The sequence below is a fragment of the Leucoraja erinacea genome, chromosome 2 (assembly GCF_028641065.1).
Source record: "Leucoraja erinacea ecotype New England chromosome 2, Leri_hhj_1, whole genome shotgun sequence".
NCBI classification, from domain to species: domain Eukaryota; kingdom Metazoa; phylum Chordata; class Chondrichthyes; order Rajiformes; family Rajidae; genus Leucoraja; species Leucoraja erinaceus.
In genome coordinates this window covers 66,390,924-66,398,302 of record NC_073378.1, presented here as the reverse complement: position 1 = coordinate 66,398,302, position 7,379 = coordinate 66,390,924, and positions in this window count along the sequence as shown.

Sequence of the window (7,379 nt, the reverse complement as noted above, 5' to 3'; positions counted from 1 at the left end):
ATAGCAGCACATTTGGAAAGTGGTGAAATCATTGGACAAAGTCAGCATGGATTTATGAAAGGTAAATCATGTCTGACGAATCTTACAGAATTTTTCGAGGATGTAACTAGTAGAGTGGATAAGGGAGACCAGTAGATGTGTTATATCTGGACTTTCAGAAGGTTTTCAACAAGGTCCCACATAAGAGATCAGTATGCAAACTTAAAGCACACGGTATTGGGGGTTCAGTATTGATGTGGATAAAGAACTGGCTGGCAGACAGGAAGCAATGAGTAGGAGTAAACGGGTCCTTTTCAGAATGGCATGCAGTGACTAGTGGGATACCGCAAGGCTTGGTGCTGGGACCCCAGCTGTTTATAATATATATTAATGATTTGGACGAGGGAAGAAAGCGAATGGTATGTTAGAAGCATGAACACCACTGCGCTGCTGAAAAAGGTCCAGCAGAGACTGCACTTCCTGAGGGTGCTCAGGAAGAATAACATCACTCAGAGACTGCTGCTGTCCTTTTATCGGTGCTCCATTGAGAGCATACTAACATACTGTGTATGCGTGTGGTACACCAGCTGCACAGCGGCTCAGAGGAAAGCGCTCCAGAGGGCCATTGACAACGCCCAGAGGATTGTCGGCTGCCCTCTCCTTACCCTGGACAGTCCCCGCTGCATCAAAAAATCCCAGAGTATTATAAAGGACATTTCCCACCCCGGACACTCCCTGTTTGAACTGTTGCCGTCAGGCAGATGGTACAGATCTACAAGGACAAGGACGAACAGACTAAAAAACAGTTTTTATCTTTTAATATCTTATCTTGTATGTATCGTTAGCTTTTAGAAATGTTTGAATGGTGCACTGACTGGCTGACATTTTTAAATTTCGTTGTACATGGTTCATGTTACAATGACAATAATGAAACTATTCTATTCTATTCTATTCTAATTAGAATTAGAAGTAGAATTAGAATTAGAATTAGAATTAGAATTAGAATTAGAATTAGAATTAGAATTAGAATTAGAATTACCTTTATTGTCATTCAGACCTTACAGTCTGAACAAAATTTCGTGCCTGCAGCTATACATACAATAACACAATAATAAACAACAATAAACACAAATTAACATCCACCACAGTGAGTCCTCCAAGCACCTCCTCACTGTGGTGTAGGCAAAAATCTTAGGGCTGCAGTCTCTTCCCACCTCTTCTCCCTCTGCGCTGAGGTGATACCCCACCGGGCGACTGTACAAACAGTCCCTCGGCTCACCGAACCTCGCAAACGGGCCGGCTCAAACACTGCGGCCCGGGATGGTCAAAACTGGCCCCCTCCAGTCCAGCGGACGCAGACGCTGGCCTGCGGCTGAACCTCGGACTCAGGTCACCGCCACCAAAATGCCGTCCCAGCCACCGGAGCACCGTTCCAGCCCCTAGCCGGATCGCCGTCACGTGAGTGCCGTTCCTCCCTCGAGCTGGGCCGCCCCAACGGGAGTGCCATTCCACCCTCAAGCTGGGCCGCTCCGACGGGAGCACCATTTCTCCCTCGAGCTGGGCCACTCCGACGGGAGCGCCATTCCACCCTTGGGCTGGGCCATCCCGACGGGATTCATAGCATTCATAGCAAAGGTATTTGAGTATAGGGGCAGGGGGGTTCTACTGCAGTTGTACAGGGTCTTGGTGAGACCACACCTGGAGTATTGCGTACAGTTATGGTCTCCAAATCTGAGGAAAGACATTCTTGCCATAGAGTGAGCACAGAGAAGGTTCACCAGACAGATTCCTGGGATGTCAGGACTTTCATATGAAGAAAGACCGGATAGACTCGGCTTGTACTCGCTAGAATTTAGAAGATTGAGGGGGTATCTTATAGAAACTTACAAAATTCTTAAGGGGTTGGACAGGCTAGATGCAGGAAGATTGTTCCCAATGTTGGGGAAGTCCAGAACAAGGGGTCACAGTTTAAGGATAAGGGGGAAGTATTTTAGGACCGAGATGAGAAAAACATTTTTCGAACATGGAGTGTTCTCTGGAATTCTCTGCCACATAGATGTGGCCCTTGTGGCTAAGGGGATCAGGGGATATAGAGAGAAGGCAGGTATGGGATACTGAGTTGGATGATCAGCTATTATCATATTGAATGGTGGTGCAGGCTCGAAGGGCAGAATGGCCTACTCCTGCACTTAATTTCTGTGTTTCTATGTTTAATAATTGACTCCAGCATCTTTCCCACCGCCGAAGTCAGGCTAACTGGTCAGTAATTCCCCATTTTCTCTCTCGCTCCTTTCTTGAATAGTGGGATCACATTCACTATCCTTTAATCCACAGGAACTGATCCTGAATCTAATGAACATTGGGAAATGATCACCAATGCATTCACTATTTCTAGAACCACCTCCCTGAGAACCCTGGGATGCAGTTCCTCAGCCCCGGGGATCTATCATCCTTCAGTCCCATTAGCTTACTCAATACTATTTCTCGCCTAATGATAATTAGGCAAAGTTTTATCTCAAGATCCTTCTGCAGATGCATCGCGGCCTGAAAAGTTGTTTATCCATGTTCTCCAGAGATGCTGCCTAACCCAATGTGTTTTGCTCAAATTTGCAGCAACTTCAATCACTTGTGTCTAGAAATCAAATTGATTAGTTTGGCCTTGAAGGCAGAGCTGAGCTGTAGAATGCCAGGAGTGAATGAAACAGGATGAATACATCTAACAGGAAAGTGATCAAACTGAATAGTTTTCCAACCAGGATAAGGCCCTTTAGAATCTTCTACTGCACTTAGCAGATGTAAAAATACTGTCTGTATCCATTGCGATGTTGCTAAATACGTGGACCCCGCTAAGCATGGGAGGAGGCAAGTTAATAGCGGGGTATGTTAGTGTTATTCTACAGCTTGTTACCGTATACATAAACAGACTGGAATGGTGCACAGAAATAAACTCTCCAAACGTGACATCAAAAAGCTAGAAACTAGCTGACTGAACACAGAAAGGTATTGATAAACTGAGAAGTTGATACACATATGGTAACATTCAATGTGGACCAAGTTTATAATAGAGGAAGAAACAGTGGCAATTTAAGCTGTATTTTTCCTTTGAGGAGACATGATGCAGGAGAGGGATTTGTGAGCACAGCAGAGATTACTTGAATTATTACATAAGATTGTGAAGCAATAAAGGATCTTATAACCATATAATATAACCATATAACAATTACAGCACGGAAACAGGCCATCTCGACCCTTCTAGTCCGTGCTGAACACGTATTCTCCCCTAGTCCCATATACCTGCGCTCAGACCATGACCCTTCATTCCTTTCCCGTCCATATAACTATCCAATTTATTTTTAAATGATAAAAACGAACCTGCCTCCGCCACCTTCACTGGAAGCTCATTCCACACAGCCACCACTCTCTGAGTAAAGAAGTTCCCCTTCATGTTAGCCCTAAACTTCTGTCCCTTAATTCTCAAGTCATGTCTCCTTGTTTGAATCTTCCCTACTCTCAGTGGGAAAAGCTTATCCACGTCAACTCTGTCTATCCCTCTCATCATTTTAAAGACCACTATCAAGTCCCCCCTTAACCTTCTACGCTTCAGAGAATAAAGCCCTAACTTGTTCAACCTTTCTCTGTAACTTAGTTGCTGAAACCCAGGCAACATTTTAATAAATCTCCTCTGTACTCTCTCTATTTTGTTGACATCCTTCCTATAATTAGGCGACCAAAATTGTACACCATACTCCAGAATTGACCTCACCAATGCCTTGTACAATTTTACCATTACATCCCAACTTCTATACTCAATGCTATGATTTATAAAGGCCAGCACGTCAAAAGCTTTCTTTACCACCCTATCTACATGAGATTCCACTTTCAGGGAACTGTGCACAGTTATTCCCAGATCCCTCTGTTCACCTGCATTCTTCAATTCCCTACCATTTACCATGTACATCCTATCTTGTACGATATAATAGAAAGAGACACACAAATCTCAGGTCTGTACCAAGTTTAAGCCCACCCTTGCCTTGACATTTGTGCAAACTGATGACATCTAAATATCTGGGAGTGTGTAATGAATAGATTGCTCACTTTAATGGAACAGCGATGATGAGAGTGCTTGAGGAAATATTTATTAATGAATATTAAAAGGCTCGAGGTGATCGCTTTGAACTGTTCAAGATCCTAGTGGATTCAGAAAAAACAAAAAGGGAGCGGAGCTTAATGTAATTTATCATCGACGGAAGTTCTGAAGATGTCTCTACCACCAATAGGTGGTTCTCCTTTTGCAGTATCATTTTTTCTAGATACTGTAATATCACTAAGTAAGTAAGGGCAAATAGTTTGCATTAAATAAAGAGTTGTATTTTCTGGTAATTCACACAATTATAAAAAATAGATTTTATTTTTATGTCACTTTGCACTTTTCTTGTTTTCTCTCTAAGGGTACTTCCAAAAGTGATATACCAACAGAATTTAGTAGCCGCAAGTACCCACCCTGTTAACGCCTAGAATCCTGAGGTATTGTGTTGCACCATATGACATAAAGGTACCAAAGTAATTCATAATGCAAGACGATACGCAAAAGAAAATTGGAGGAATCACGTTTTGTCGCTGGAACATAAGGGATGCTAATGAGCCAATCAAAAGGGGTAAGATTCTTGCCCAATTAAAATCACTTAATGCCGATATAATTTTCTTAAAGGAAACACACTTGAAACCCCAAGTTCAGACCAGGCTGAAGGCAAATTGGATCGGCCAAATATATCACTCCTCCCATATCTCTAAATCTAGAGACATGGCAATTATAATTCGCAAAGGCATACCATTTAAACCAAAGAATACAATAGTAGACAAAGAGGGGAGGTATGTTATAGTTACAGGAGAGATACATTCTACTTCACTTACTATGGTAAATATTTATGCGCCTAATTTTGATAACCCTCAATTTTTTAACAAAATCCTGAATATAATCTCCGAGTTTAATTATCAAAATGTGATAATTGGGGGAGGCTTCAATTAACCATATAACCATATAACCATATAACAATTACAGCACGGAAACAGGCCATCTCGGCCCTACAAGTCCGTGCCGAACAATTTTTTTTTTCCCCTTAGTCCCACCTGCCTGCACTCATACCATAACCCTCCATTCCCTTCTCATCCATATGCCTATCCAATTTATTTTTAAATGATACCAATTAACCTGCCTCCACCACTTCCACTGGAAGCTCATTCCACACCGCTACCACTCTCTGAGTAAAGAAGTTCCCCCTCATATTACCCCTAAACTTCTGTCCCTTAATTCTGAAGTCATGTCCTCTTGTTTGAATCTTCCCTATTCTCAAAGGGAAAAGCTTGTCCACATCAACTCTGTCTATCCCTCTCTTCATTTTAAAGACCTCTATCAAGTCCCCCCTTAACCTTCTGCTCTCCAGAAAATAAAGACCTAACTTATTCAACCTATCTCTGTAACTTAGTTGTTGAAACCCAGGCAACATTCTAGTAAATCTCCTCTGTACTCTCTCTATTTTGTTGACATCCTTCCTATAATTGGGCGACCAAAATTGTACCCTGGATCAATACCTGGATAAATCTGCACAACAAAAGAGGCTTAACATAAAATCAAAATCCAGTGAACTCTTAAATACATACATAAAAAACACAAATATAACAGACGTATGGTGGATTGCAAACCCAGCTGGAAGGGAATATTCCTTTTACTCAATGGTACATAAAACCTACACATTGATTATTTCCTAGTGGACACAACATTAATTCCCTTCACTACTAATCCTAAATATCATAATAGTATCATCTCTGATCACTCATCGTTAACTTTTTTTCTAAAACTAGAAGGAATGCCCAATAAAAAATCGTTTTGGAGGTTCAATCCCCAAATTTTAAACAACCCACAGGGTTGTACATATCTAAAACAACAGATGGAACTTTTTTTTGAGACTAATGACATCCCCGGCATATCACCCTCTTTATTATGGGAATATTTTAAGGCATTTATCAGTGGATCTATAATTTCATACCAAGCTTTTCAAAATAAAAAGAATAAGACCGAACAATTGCAACTAGAAATTAGACAATTGGATTTAGACAATGCGAAAGATTCAACCATAGACAAACACAATAAGATAACAATACTGAAATTTAAACTAAACAGAATCTTATCTGCAAGAGTTATCAGACTATTTCAAATCACAAAGCAGGAAAATTTCGAATTTGGTGATAAACCACATAAACTTTAGCACGTCAACTGAAAAATCTGGAAAAGGGTCATACGATTCCAAAAATTTAATCAGATAAAAATTAACATTACCTAAAGATATTAATAAAAGATTTGTTTAATTTTATCAAAATTTATATACATCCAAAACATCAACAGATAGCATTAAAGTCATAAATGTTTTGGATAACTGCAACCTCTCAAAATTCAATCTGTTGGAACAAGAGGAATTAGGAGCTCGGGTTTCAATTAAAGAAATAGAAGAGACAATAAATTCACTGAAGAACGGTAAAACGCCAAGACTGGATGGATTCAGCAATGAATTCTATAAAAGATTTTACGAGATAATCTCACCACGTTTACACAAACTTTACACATACTCTTTTAAAGAACAGACATTACTAGAAATATTAGCGGAATCAACTGTCACACTTATAACTAAAAAAGATAAAGTTCTAGAAGGCCCTGGTTCATAAGGAGCTATTGCACTGTTAAATACAGATCAGAAAATACTAGCGAAAACTCTCGAAAGAAGATTAAGCAAATACGTTAGTAAATTAATAAATGTAGATCAAACAGGATTTATACCCAAGAGACACGCATTCAATAATCTGAGACGTCTTTTCAATATGATGCATTCACATAAAATTGAAGAGGAAGATTTATCAATTATTTCATTCGATGCAGAAAAAGCATTTGACCAAGTAGAATGGGAATACCTCTTCAAAGTATTGCGAAAATTTCAAATGGGAGAGAATTTTATCTCATGGGTAACATTATTATATGACAAGCCTACTGCTAGAATATTGACCAATAACATACTGTCTCCGAAATTTCAACTATCCAGGGGCAATAGACAGGGTTGTGCATTATCACCCCTGCTATTTGCTCTTGCGAAAGAGCCCTTAGTAGGAAGCACGACTCGGCACTCCGGTGAGGACACCCCGGCACGGGGCTGAGATGCTCCGGTGGCAGCGGTATGACTCGAGGCTGGGACGGCGCTCCCGTGAGGGCGGCCCGGCCCGGGGCTGAGATGGTGCTCCAGTAGCTGAAGCGGCCCGGCACAGGGCTGAGAAGATACTCCGGTAGCTGATGCGGCGTTCTGGTGGCGGCGACCAGAATCCGGGGCTCGGCCGCGGACCAGTGGACGACATCATCG